Consider the following 15,395-nt stretch of genomic DNA (forward strand, 5'->3'; position numbering starts at 1 on the left):
GGGCCCAGAGATACCTCTCCGACAATCGGAGTGACAAATCCTAATCTCGATCTATGCCAACTCAACAAACACCATCGGCGACACCTGTAGAGCATCTTTATAATCACCTAGTTATGTTGTGCGTTTGATAGCATACTAAGTGTTCCTCTGGTATTCGGTAGTTGCATGATCTCATAGTCATAGGAGCATGTATAAGTCATGAAGAAAGCAATAGCAATTAAACTAAATGATCATAGTGCTAAGATAACAGATGGGTCTTGTCCATCACATCATTCTCTAATGATGTGATCCCATTCATCAAATGACAACACATGTCTATGGCTAGGAAACTTAACCATCTTTGATTAACGAGCTAGTCTAGTAGAGGCATACTAGGGACACTCTGTTTGTCTATGTAGTCGCACATGTACTAAGTTTACGTTTAATACAACTCTAGCATGAATAATAAACATTTATCATGATATAAGGAAATATAAATAACAACTTTATTATTGCCTCTAGGGCATATTTCCTTCACTTCTCCCTTTAGCTTATTAACCGAACAATGCGGAACATAAGAGGGCGAACACAAGCGCCGGGCAACCCAACTATTGACCAAAGACATAATTTAGAAACAATTCATATAGTGCAATATCCGCGACATCAAGCACATGGGATAAAAATAGTGCTGGACTTATGCTTAAGGTAAGTTTTACGGCCGAGCCCTCGGTCTCATAGCCAGCTGCATCTTAAAAAAAGGTATGTACCGAAGTAGTTTGTTTCGGCATGATAAAGTGGAAAAAGGTATGCAACGTAAATGACTGCAATGGGATCTTGAAAAAATGGTCTTTATTTCCGATGAACTAGTTACGTCCAACCGTACAATTCAAACTGCCGAAGCTACTGTTAGAGATACTTCACAAATCTATTTGATAGAGGAATGGTTTACGCGGGGCCTGCTTGAGTGGTTTTACGTCCCTACTGCACCCTGCTGCACATCTGCACCTTTGCTCTTTGGGAGGGTTCTATAGACAAGAAGGATAGAGATCGACGAGTGGGCCCTTGAGAGACGGTCTTGAAAACTCGCCGTGGTAAATCAGCTTTACGCTAGTTAGGTCCTAGATGGAACCTGTTAATGGTCCAAATACATGTTTGGCCATAGCTCGGTCGAGCAGGGTTCTTGGCCCGTGAATCGTTTTGTGCCCATAGCTACCCATGGTATTTTAAGCGCAAAATTGTGCACATGAGGTACGTATCTCGCGGTTGGAAAGGCCATGTTGTTTGGAGCGTATTCCTATTTCACGAGAGCATGGGAAGGCTCAAAAAGCGACCGTAGCTCGGGCACGTTTGTGCGCATCAAGCGTCTTAGGGTGGGACTGGGTTTTTGATGCCCCCTTACCACCCACGATTTCGGCTGCCAGGAACGCGGTGTGCTCCTTAGTTCGGAGCAAGTGCTCAGTGTTGTCGTTGACGGTAATGACGCCCTTAGGTCCAGGCATCTTGGGGTCCAGATATGCGTAGTGGCGGACGGTGTTAAATCGTACGAACTCTGTATGGGCGAGGAGTGTGATAACCGCTGCGAAAAGGGATGATAACCCACAAGTATAGGGGATCGCAACATTTTTCGAGGGCAGAGTATTCAACTCGAATTTATTGATTTGACACAAGGGGAGCCAAAGAATATTCTCAAGCACTAACAGTTGATTTGTCAATTAAACCACACCTGAAAGTCTTAATATCTGCAGCAAAGTAAAATGGAAGTAACGGTAGCAGTGGCAAAAGTAACATTATTGGTTTTGTAGTAATTGTAACAGCAGCAACGGAAAAGTAACTAAGCGAAGATCAATATGTGAAAAGCTTGTAGGCAATGGATCAGTGATGGATAATTATGTCGGATGTGATTCCTCATGCAGCAGTTATAATAGGGTCACACAGAACTAGCTCCAGTTCATCAATGTAATGTAGGAATGTATTTCAAATATAGTCATACGTGCTTATGGAAAAGAACTTGCATGCCATCTTTTGTCCTACCCTCCCGTGGCAGCGGGGTCCTATCGGAAACTAAGGGATATTAAGGCCTCCTTTTAATAGAGTACCAGAACAAAGCATTAACACTTAGTGAATACATGAACTCCTCAAACTATAGTCATCACCGCGAGTGGTCCCGATTATTGTCACTTCGGGGTTAACGGATCGTAACACATAGTAGCTGACTATTGACTTGCAAAATAGGATCAAGAACTCACATATATTCATGGAAACATAATAGGTTCAGATCTGAAATCATGGCACTCGGGCCCTAGTGACAAGCATTAGAAATAGCAAAGTCATAGCAACATCAATCTCAGAACATAATGGACACTAGGGATCAAACCCTAACAAAACTAACTCAATTACATGATAAATCTCATCCAACCCATCACCGTCCAGCAAGCCTACGATGGAATTACTCACGCACGGCGGTGAGCATCATGAAATTGGTGATGGAGGAAGGTTGATGATAACGATGGCGACGGATTCCCCTCTCCGGAGCCCTGGACGGACTCCACATGAGCCCTCCCGAGAGAGATTAGGGCTTGGCGGGGCTCCATATCATAAAACATGATGAATCCTTCTCTCTGATTTTTTTCTCAACGAAGATGAATATATAGAGTCGGAGTTGAGGTCAGTGGAGCCTCAGGGGGCCCATGTGATAAGGGGCGTGCCCCCCACCCTCGTGGACAGGGTGTGGGCCCCCTGACGTTGATTCTTTCGCCAGTATTTTTTATATATTCCAAAATATTCTTCGTGAAGTTTTAGGTCATTCCGATAACTTTTATTTCTGCACAAAAATAACACCATGCCAATTCTGCTGAAAACAGCGTCAGTCCGAGTTAGTTCCATTCAAATCATGCAAGTTAGAGTGCGAAACAAGGTCAAAAGTGTTTGGAAAAGTAGATACGATGGAGACGTATCAACTCCCCCAAGCTTAAACCTTTGCTTGTCCTCAAACAATTCAGTTGACAAACTGAAAGTGATAAAGGAAAACTTTTACAAACTCTATTTGATCTTGTTGCTGTAAATATGTAAAGCCAGCATTCAAGATTTCAGCAAAGATTATGAATTAACCGTATTCACAATAACATTTAGGTCTCATGTTTACTCATATCAATGGCATAATCAACTAGCGAGCAATAATAGTAAATCTCGGATGACAACACTTTCTCAAAACAATCATAATATGATATAACAAGATGGTATCTCGCTAGCCCTTTCTAAGACCGCAAAACATAAATGCAGATCACCTCTGAAGTTCAAGGGCTGACTAAACATTGTAATTCATGGTAAAAGAGATCCAGTCACAGTCATACTCAATGTAAACTAATAGTAATGCAGGCAAATGACAGCGGTGCTCTCCCACTGGTGCTTTTTAATAAGAGGGTGATGGCTCAACATAAAAGTAAATAGATAGGCCCTTTTCAGAGGGAAGTAGGGATTTGTAGAGGTGCTAGAGCTTGATTTTGAAATAGAGATAAATAATATTTTGAGTGGCACACTTTCAGTGTCAACATAACAACCGAGAGATCTCGATATCTTCCATGCTACACAAATTATAGGCGGTTCCCAAACAGAATGGTAAAGTTTATACTCCCCCTACCACCAACAAACATCAATCCATGGCTTGTCCAAAACAACGGGTGCCTCCAACTAACAACAATCCTAGGGGAGTTTTGTTTGCAATTATTTTAATTTAAGCATGGTACTGGGCAACCCGGTTACCAGCCATTTTCTCGTGAATGAGGAGCGGAGTCCACTCCTCTTGAGAATAACCCACCTAGCATGAAGATATAGACAGCTCTAGTTGATACATGAGCTATTCGAGCATACAAAATAGAATTTTATTTGAAGGTGTAGAGTTTGGCACATACAAATTTACTTGGAACGGCAGGTAGATACCGCATATAGGAAGGTATGGTGGACTAATATGGAATACAATTTGGGGTTTATAGAAGTGGATGCACAAGCAGTATTGCCGCTTAGTACAAGTGAAGGCTAGAAAGAGACTGTGAAGCGACCAAATATAGAGCGACAACAGTCAAGAACATGCATTAAAATTAATCAACACTGAGTGCAAGCATGAATAGGATATAATTCACCATGAACATAAATGTCATGGAGGCTATGTTGATTTTGTGTCAACTACATGCGTGAACATGTGCCAAGTCAAGCCACTCGAATCATTCAAAGGAGGATACCACCCTATCATACCACATCACAACCATTTTAATAGCATGTTGGCACGCAAGGTAAACCATTATAAACTCCTAGCTAATTAAGCATGTCATGAGAAACTATAATATCTAATTGTCATTGCAAACATGTTTCATTCATAATAGGCTGAATCAGGAATGATGAACTAATCATATTTACAAAAACAAGATAGGTCGAGTTCATATCAGCTTCTCTCATCTCAATCAGTCCATCATGTATCATCATTATTGCCTTTCACTTGCACAACCGAACGATGTGGATAATAATAATAGTGCACGTGCATTGGACTAAGCTGGAATCTGTAAGCATTCAATACAAGGGAGAAGACAAGGTAATATGGGCTCTTTGTTAGATCAACAATAATGCATATGGGAGCCACTTAATGTTTTCATCATGGTCTTCTCCTCTCGACCCCAAAGAAAAGAAAAGAAACAAAACTATTTACATGGGAAAGCTCCCAACAAGCAAAAGAAGAACGAGAAATCTTTTTGGGTTATCTTTTTATTACTACCACTACATGCATGGGAAGTAAACTAACTAAAAGCTACAACTTTTTTTTTGGTTTTTCTTAAGGTTTTTCAAAGACACAAGAAGAATGCTGGAAAGGAAAATAAACTAGCATGGATATTACAATGAAAAAAGTATGAGGACCGACAACTGGCATGAGTGTGTGAACATGAATGTAATGTCGGTGTGAAATATGTACTCCCCCGAGCTTTGGATTTTGGCCTAAGTTGGTCTATGGCCATGGCTCAAAGCTGCCCTCTCCGGTGTACGGAGGAGTGTCCTCTGGGTGCCACTGGTTGGCAATCTCCTCCGGATCCCACTGATAAATAGACTGATGGTAAGGATCAAGTGGCGGCTCCGGCTCAGCTCTGGAGCTGATGTCAGGCTCCAGTATGCATGAACGGCCTCCCGCAACACGAGGTACGTGCCTGAAAATATGTTAAACAAAGAGGGAGAAGGCAAGGTAATAATCTCATAGTAGTTTTTATCAAATATCAATCTATATTTAAGCATCTTATTTTTATCCTAACAATAAAATCATGTGCTACCATACTTTTATAATATAGAAAAATAGGAGGCAGCAACTTTTCCTCTTTCTCATAATGCCTAATAGGTATGTTAAAGTGTGCAGCAAGGCGCGAAGCAAAGATGCCTCCAAAGATGGGACCCTTTGTGTGGTTCAAATTTAACCACTTAGCAACAATAGCGCCTAAAATAAAAGTGGTATCATGAAACAAACCATGGCGCAAAATAACAATATCAGGAGCACTGAGATTTCCACTGTTCCCGTGACCAATTAAGCATCTATTGGCAAATATTGCAAAGTTACATAGAACAGGAAAATGTGTGCTAGTAATTCTTGCATCGGAAACTTTCCTCGTTTCCCCTACATCAATAATATCAATAAATCCCTGCACATCATTACGATGTGTTTCCTCTATGCTGCCCGCAAAGGGTATCTTACAGACCCTACAAAGCTCATATAGTGACATCTCCTTAACCTCATCATATAAATGAAATTCCACCGAAGGTGGTGATTTCTTAGCATGAAAGTAAAAAAATTGCATGAAAATATTAGTGAGGAGATACTATTCGCGCTGGTCACGGAGGAAGTCGATGAGGCCTGCATTCTCAGCCAAATAGTAAAAGTCCTCATATATATCGGCAGCTCTCAAGAACTCATCACAAGGCCATTCGCACGGCCGAACTTCCGTAGTGCGAGGGAGATTATATTTGGGCTTCTTATTCTCTTCACTTTGCTTATCCTTCGAGCTTCGGCTCGAAGAGCCCCACAACAATCTCTTCATCATTTTCTTTCTCTGAAAAATTTCTGAAATTTTTAGTAACTCAAAATAAAAGTGAACCAAACTCAACAAGATTGATAGCAACTACTCCTACAAGTGCCTAGAGGCTATATCATGCATTAAAACTACTTTTGACCACATAAATTTGACATGCAAGCTCAATAACTAGGTCACCTAAGCAGCAAAAGTTTGCAATAAGTAAAGAACTAGAACAAAAACTAATTGGACCATTGGAGGAGTCACATACCGAAGAACAATCCCCCAAAGCAGTTTTGTGAATGGAGCTTTGAGCAAGGAGATCGAAAATGGCAACAAGATGAGCTAGAACTCGGGTTTGAGATGGTGGAAGATTTTTTCTGGAGGAAGGCGAAGTGTGTGGGTGCAAGAATAAGTGGAGGGGGCCCATGTGTGGTCCATGAGGGAGGGGGCGCGCCCTGGACCCTCGTGGCCAGGTGGTGTGGCCTAGGTGTGTTCTCAGTGCCAATAATTCTTGAATATTCTAGAAAAAATCAGATAAAATTCTCAGGGCATTTGGAGAACTTTTATTTTCGAGGTATTTTTTATTGCAAGGATAATTCAGAAAACAGACAAAAAATACTATTTTTGCTTTATTTAATCTAAATAACAGAAAGTAAAAGGAGGGTATAGAGAGTTGTGCTTTCTAACTTCATCCATCTCATGCTCATCAAAAGGAATCCACTAACAAGGTTGATCAAGTCTTGTTAACAAACTCTTTCCGAATCGCATGAAACTGGAGAATTTTCGAATAACACTAGGTTACCTCAACGGGGATGTGCATGTCCCCAACAATAAGAATATCATATTTCTTCTTGACAGCAGGAAGAGGAAATTCAAAACCTCCAATAATAATCGTTGAAGTTTTTCCAATAGAATTAATACTGTGGACTTGAGGTTATTTCCTCAGAAAGTGTACCGTATGCTCATTACCATTAACATGAAAAGTGACATTGCCTTTGTTACAATCAATAACAGCCCTGCAATATTCAAAAAAGGTCTACCAAGGATAATCGACATACTATCATCCTCGGGAATATTAAGAATAACAAAGTTCGTTAAAATAGTAATGTTTGCAACCACAACAGGCACATCCTCACAAATACCGACAGGTATAGAAGTTTATTTATCGGCCATTTGCAAAGATATTTCAGTAGGTGTCAACTTATTCAAATCAAGTCTACGATATAAAGAGAGAGGCATAACACTAACAACGGCTCCAAGATCACATAAAGCAGTTTTAACATAGTTTCTTTTAATGGAGCATGGTATAGTTGGTACTCCTGGATCTTCCCGTTTCTTTGGTATTCCACCCTTAAAGTATAATTAGCAAGAATGGTGGAAATTTCAGCCTCCAGTATCTTTCTTTTATTTGTAACATTATCTTTCATGTACTTAGCGTAAGGATTCATTTCGGCAAAGCGCTCAAAATCCTTATCATCTTTTTTCTTCGATGGTTAATTTGGGAGGAAAAGGCATGGGTTTCTGAACCCATGGTTCTCTTTCTTTACCATGCTTTCTAGCAACAAAGTCTCTCTTATCATAACGTTGATTCTTTGATTGTGCGTTATCATGATCAACAGCTGGTTCAATCTCTACATCATTGTCATTGCTAGGTTGAGCATCAACATGAACACCATCATTAATATTATCACTAGGTTCATGTTCATTACCAGATGGTGTTTCAGCATTAGAAATAGAAATATCATTGGGATTCTTAGGTGTGTCAACAACAGGTTCACTAGAAGCATGCAAAGTCCTATCATTTTTCTTTTTCTTCTTAGAAGAACTAGGTGCATCAACATTAGTTCTATGAGAATCTTGCTCAATTCTCTTAGGGTGGCCCTCAGGATACAAAGGTTCCTGATTCATTTTACCCCCTCTAGTCACAACTCTAACAGCATTTTCATTTTACTTATTATCTAATTCACTGAGCAAATCATTCTGAGCTTTAAGTACTTTTTCTACTTGAGTGGTAACCATAGAAGCATGTTTACTAATAGGTTTAAGTTCACCTTTAACTCTAGAAATGTAATGACTCAAGTGTTCAATCATATAAGCATTGCATTTCTATTGTCTACCAACATAAGCATTGAAGTATTCTTGTTTAACAATAAAATTATTAAACTCATCTAAGCATTGGCTAGCAGACTTATAACGAGGAATATCACCTTCATCATCTATAGAGAGAATTTACCTTTACTACCTATGTCGGGTTATCAAGACCATGTATTTCTTCAATAGGTGGTAAATTCTTAACATCTTCAGCTTTAATACCTTTTTCTTTCATAGATTTCTTTACCTCTTGCATATCTTCAGGACTGAGAAATAGAATACCCCTTTTCTTCAAAGTTGGCTTAGGAGTTGGTTCAGGAAGTGTCCAATCAGTTTCATTACTCAACATATTATTCAATAGCAATTTAGCTTAATCAATAGTTCTTTCCCTGAAAACAGAAGCAAGACACCTATCCAGGTGGTCTTTGGAAGCATCAATTCGTCCATTATAAAAGATATCAAGTATTCCATTTTTCTTGAGAGGATGATCAGTCAAAGCATTAAGTAATCGGAGAAGCCTCCCCCAAGCTTGTGGGAGACTCTCTTCTTCAGTTTGCACAAAATTATATATTTCCCTTAGGGCAGGTTGTTTCTTATGAGCGGGGAAATATTTAGCAGAGAAGTAATAAATCATATCCTGGGGACTACGCACACAACCAGGATCAAGAGAATTAAACCATGTTTTAACATCAGCCTTTAATGAGAACGGGAACAACTTAAGGATAAAGTAATAGCGAGTTTTCTCATCATTAGTGAACAGGGTGGCTATATCATTTAATTTAGTAAGATGTGCCACAACAGTTTCAGATTCATAGCCATAAAAAGGATCAGATTCAGCCAAAGTAATCAACTCAGGATCGACAGAGAAATCATAATCCTTATCGGAAATAAAGATAGGTGAAGTAGAAAAAGGAGGGTTTTATTTCATTCTAGCATTCAAAGACTTTTCTTTTAGCTTAGCTAACAGTTTCTTAAGATCATATCTATTATTGCAAGCTAAAAAGTCTCTAGCAGTTTCTTAATCCATAACATAACCCTCAGGCACAACAGGCAATTCATATCTAGGGGGAGAATCTTCATCATCACTTTCATCAATATTATCAGTTTCAATAATTTCATTCTCTCTAGCGCTAGCAAGTTGTTCATCCAGAAATTCACCTAGTGGCACAATATTATCAAGCATAGAAGTAGTTTCATCATAAGCATCATGCATAGCAGAAGGGGCATCATCAATAACATGCAACATATCAGAATGAATAGCAGGAGTAGGAGTCACAAGTTTACTCAAAACATAAGGTGAATCAGGTGCAGAGCTAGATTGCAGTTCCTTACCTCCCCTCGTAGTTGAGGTAAAAATCTTGGTTCTTTCATCTCTCAAGTTCCTCATAGTGATCAGCAGATATAAATCCCAAGTGACTCAAAGAATAGAGCTATGCTCCTCGGCAACGGCGCCAGAAAATAGTCTTGATGACCCACAAGTATAGGGGATCACACCAGTTTTCGAGGGTAGAGTATTCAACCCAAATTTATTGATTTGACACAAGGAGAGCCAAAGAATATTCTCAAGTATTAACAGTTGAGTTGTCAATTCAACCACACCTGAGAGACTTAATATCTGTAGCAAAGTATTTAGTAGAAAAGTAATATGGAAGTAATGGTAGTAGTGGCAGAAGTAACATTATTGGTTTTGTAGTGATTGTAACAGTAGCAACAGAAAAGTAACTAAGCAAAGATCAATATGTGAAAAGCTCGTAGGCAATGGATCAGTGATAGATAATTATGTTAGATGCGATTCCCCATGCAACAGTTATAACATAGGGTGACAAAGAACTAGCTCCAATTCACTAATGTAATGTAGGCATGTATTCCAAATAGAGTCATACGTGCTTATGGAAAAGCACTTGCATGACATATTTTGTCCTACACTCCCGTGACAGCGGGGTCCTATCGGAAACTAAGGGATATTAAGGCCTCCTTTGAATAGAGTACCGGAACAAAGCATTAACACTTAGTGAATACATGAACTCCTCAAACTATAGTCATCACCGGGAGTGGTCCCGATTATTGTCACTTCGGGGTTACCGGATCATAACACATAGTAGGTGACTATTGATTTGCAAAATAGGATAAAGAACTCACATATATTCATGGACACATAATAGGTTCAGATCTGAAATCATGGCACTCGGGCCCTAGTAACAAGCATTAAGCATAGCAAAGTCATAGCAACATCAATCTCAGAACATAATGGATACCAGGGATCCAACCCTAACAAAACTAACTCGATTACATGATAAATCTCATCCAACCTATCACCGTCTAGCAAGCCTACGATGGAATTACTCACGCACGGTGGTGAGCATCCTGAAATTGGTGATGGAGGAGGGTTGATGATGATGATGGCAATAGATTCCCCTCTCTGGAGCCCCGAACGGACTCCAGATCAGCCATCCCGGGAGAGATTAGGGCTTGTCAGCGGCTCCGTATCGTAAAACGCGATGAATCCTTGTCTCTGATTTTTTTTCTCCCCGAACAATAATATACAGAGTCGTAGTTGAGGTCGGTGGAGCCTCAGGGGGCCCAGGAGATAGGGGGCGTGCCCCAGGGGGTGGGCGTGCCCCCACCCTCATGGACAGGGTGTGGGCCCCCTGACCTTGATTCTTTCGCTGGTATTTTTTATATATTCCAAAAATATTCTCCGTGAAGTTTCAGGTCATTCTGAGAACTTTTATTTCTGCACAAAAATAAGACCATGGCAATTCTGTTGAAAACAGCGTCAGTCTGGGTTAGTTCCATTCAAATCATGCAAGTTAGAGTCCAAAACAAGGTCACAAGTGTTTGGAAAAGTAGATACGATGGAGACGTATGAAGGGATGATGTCAAAGATCAAGTTTTCACTGCGGAAGTTGCCGGGCGAGCCAAAAACAACTTCTAAGGTGACAGTGCCCGAGTAGCATGCCTTAACGCCTGGGATTACCCCCTTAAAGGTGGTATTGCTAGGTTTGATCCTTGATGGATCGATTCGCATCCTGCTCACTATATTTGAGTAAATCAGATTGAGGCTGCTACCACCGTCCATAAGGACTCTGGTGAGGTGGTATCCATCCACGATGGGATCGAGCACCAGAGCCGCTGTTCCTCCATGACAAATACTGGTCGGATCGTCTCTATAGTCGAAGATGATCGTCTCTATGGCATAGACATCCCGAAGTGCACTCTTCCGCTCCTTCTTCGGTATGTGTGTGACATAGATCATGTTCACATTTTTTACCTCGGGAGGGAAATGTTTCTGGCCTCCATTGTATGGGCTGCTAGGCTCATCATCGTCCTTGTTGCGGGTACTCTTGCCTTGTTCCTCGGCTGTAAGCTTGCCGCCCTATTTGATCACCCAACATATACGGGTGGTGTGGTTGGCGGGCTTGTTTGAGGTGCCATGGATCTGGTAGTGTCGGATTCGGGGTTCCACGGACCCTTGAGAGGTTTGAACACTGGGGTGCGTGCGAAGAACTCGTCCTCCCCCAACCTGCCTACGCGCCAATCCTACGGCCTAGCTCGATGAACCCAATGAACAAGAGACTCAGCAGTTTACCCAGGTTCGGGCCACCTTGCGGTGTAAAACCCTACTCCTGCTTTATGGTGGATTGGCCTCGAGGGTCTAAGGATGAACTAGTACAATGGATGAACAGCCTCAGGAGGTGAGGTGTTCTTGGGCTCGGTCAGCTGGTGAGGTGGTCAGGGTGGAATGGATCCCTCCCTCTACGGTGGTATCCAGGTCCTATTTATAGTGGCCTTGGTCCGCTTACCAAATGTAGGCAGGAAGGGATCCTTGTAGCGACCAGACCTCAAACGGTCCAATCTCTGTGCTTAGGTGTCATCCCTGGATCAGTAATGCTGACACCACACAGTACTTGAAGGATTTATAACAGAGTAGCAATCACACACTTATTACATCAAGAGTCTCAAAAGAGAACCTACTACAATAAATATGGCTTAAGGCCATCTAATAATGATAACAGTGGAAGGCTTGGATGATAAGTGAGTCCATCAACTCCAACGGCATCACTGAGTATAGAACCACGACCTAAAAGCACCTTAATCATTGTCTGAAAAGTCTGCAACATTAACGTTGCAGCCCGGAACGGGCCAGCACATGGAATATGCTGGCAATGTAACACATAGAGAGCAATGAAAGAATAAGTCTATACTACATGCATATTTGGCTGGTGGAAAGCTTTATAGTTACAGTTTTTTGCGTAAAGCCAATTTTTCCCTACTGCAAAGGAATATAAATTTTATTTAACTATCATGGTGGCTGTTAAACATTGAGAATGGTTGACAGCATTCTCAATCCCAATTAAACATCATCATTAAACAAAACCCAACAAAATTTATTTTAGAGTCACATGATGAGATTCACATGATAATCCAGGTACTAGATACTCAAGATGTCCATAACCGAGGACACGGCTAACCATGATTAGTTTATACACTCTGTAGAGGTTTGTGCACTTTTCCCCACAAGACTCGATCGCCTCCGTTTGATTTCTCGCACTACATGGTGTTTGAGAAACGGATGACCGAGACATAGTCTTTCAGAAGCGCTAGCACCTTACGATCGGGTAGACAGTTACACCTACTTTCCCCTACATCTGCTAGTCTACCACTGTAAGAGTTTGCACGAGTTAATAAACTATGCTAGATCCCATAGTAGCTTGTGGCTGCACACGGAAGTTTCTAGCATGAATAATCTCATGATCCCTTTGAGCCTGGGTGGCGGTCCAAAAGAAAACAGGCAATCGCTGGAATACCCAGGTGCCTCAATCCACCCAGATGTGTATTTAAGTTGCCACCTTAGATAAACCATTAATTTAACAATCTCACATCTGTCATGGATTTGACTCACCCAATCCACGTCTACTAGCATAGCATGGCATAATAAGCAAACGTAGAAGTAACTTCCAAATGTTTGATAATAATAGGTAATAGGTACTACCTCATCTACTCCCCAAACCCACAATTTAATTAGATCCTAATCATGCAATGTGTGAGGGTTGATCTAATGCAATAAAAACTGGGTAGTAGGAGGTATGATCAAAGTGTTACTTGCCTTGCTGATGATCCGCGAAACCAAGCGATTCGAAGTAGCAAGCGGCGCACTCCGGGTACTCTATCGCAAACAAACAAACATACAATAAGTACTCAACTAATGCATAGGTAAAACTCGAATAAGAGATCTAACTAGAAAGTTCAACTTAAGAACTCCGGTTGGCAAAAAGAATCAAATCAAACAAAGCAACGAAAGACAGACGGCAAAAGAAACAAGCTTCGTTTACTATTCTGGATCTAGGGCAATTTTTACAGTGGAAAAAACTTGTTTGAGTTGGTTAAATGGAAAGAGGGTTTCGAGATGAAACTCCAGGCGCTTGAATCGCCTGATTCCGATAAACGAGCGAAAAGTTATACTAGAACGAAAAACGGATCGGGAATCGCGATCAGAAAAATCGCGGATTCAATCCGAGAAAAAGAAAACGACGAAAAGATTAATGAACGGACGTTCGTTAACTGGATCTAATCGAAGAACGCGTTCGTTGAAACGAACGAACGAGCGAACGCTCGCTAATTAGATAAACCGGAAAAACCGATCTATAAAAAAACGAACTAAAAAAACTGAACAAAACCGATAGAAAACCGACCGGTTTCTCGAAAAAAAACCGGTGGCGGCGAGGTCAACCTCTGGCGGTGGTGGATCCGGCGGCAGCGGTGGCGGATCCGGCGGCGGCGACAGCGAGCGGCGCGGCGGGCGGCGGCGGCGGGCTAGGGCGGCGGGGCTGGCGGCTAGGGTTTGGTGGGGGGTCCGGCTGGGCCTCCCCGGCTTATAAAGCCGGCCGGGCCAAGTGTCCAGGTCGGACACGGCCCGATAAGTCGGTTGCGTTTTTTAAGTTACGCTTAGAAAAAAACAAAAGGAATACTAAACGGACTCCAAAAATCCCGAAATAAATTTTCCCCGGCTTCTAAAATCGAGCCGTACGAGATGAACATTTATTTGGGGCCTAAATGCAATTTTGAAAAAGGCGCATTTTTCCTAAATTCAAATAAAATAGCAAATAAAACCAAAATAAAATCTTATTTGATTTTTTAATTAAATCCTCAATATTTCTTTATTTTTGGGAAAGTCATTTTATTCCCTCTCTCATAGTTTGATAATAGAAATAATTGAAGATAAAATAAATAAAATCAAATGATCCTGTTTTCAAAATTTGAGAAAACTCAAATATGAAAATCAAGAAATCCCCAACTCTCTCCTAGGGTCCTTGAGTTGCGTAGAATTTTCTAGGATCAACCAAAATGCAATAAAATATGATATGCAATGATGATCTAGTGTATAACATTCCAAATTGAAAATTTGGGATGTTACAAGCCTACCCCCCCTTAAGATGAATCTCGCCCTCGAGATTCGGGTTGGCTAGAAAATAGGTGAGGGTGGTCCTTTAGCAATTTTTCCTCTCGCTCCCAGGTGGCTTCATCCTCCGTGTGGTGGCTCCACTGAACTTTGCAAAACTTTATAACCTTGCTGCGGGTGACTCGACTGGCATATTCTAGAATATTGACTGGTTTCTCTTCATAGGTCAAATCACTGTCCAACTGAATCGCTTCCAGCGGCACTGTATCTCTCAGCGGTATATCAGCCATCTCTGCATGGCACTTCTTCAACTGGGAAACGTGGAACACGTCGTGAACTCCTAACTATCCTTTGGGCAATTCCAACTTGTAGGCTACTTCTCCCATACGCTCCAAATTTTGTATGGGCCTACAAAACGTGGCGCTAACTTTCCCTTAACTCCAAAGCGCTTAACTCCTCGAAGTGGAGATACTCGAAGATAAACTCGGTCTCTGACTTCATAAACTGTCTCCTTGCGTTTAGAATCTGCGTAGCTCTTCTGCCTGGATTGAGCTACCTTGAGCCTATCGCGAATCAATTTCACTTTCTGTTCAGACTCCTTAATCAGATCCGGTCCAAACAACTGGCGGTCTCCAACTTCATCCCACGACAATGGGGTCCTGCACCTCCTTCCGTACAAGGCTTCGAAAGGGGCCATCTTTAAACTGCATTGATAGCTGTTGTTGTAAGAGAACTCTTCATATGGAAAATTGTCGTCCCAACTAGATCCGTAATCTAGCGCACAAGCTCTCGGCATATACTCCAAAATCTGATTGACTCTCTCGGTCTGTCCATCTGTCTGAGGATGGAAAGTTGTACTGAATTCCAGCCTGGTACCCAAAGTT

The sequence above is a fragment of the Triticum urartu genome, chromosome 3 (assembly GCF_003073215.2).
Source record: "Triticum urartu cultivar G1812 chromosome 3, Tu2.1, whole genome shotgun sequence".
Taxonomy (NCBI): Eukaryota; Viridiplantae; Streptophyta; class Magnoliopsida; order Poales; family Poaceae; genus Triticum; species Triticum urartu.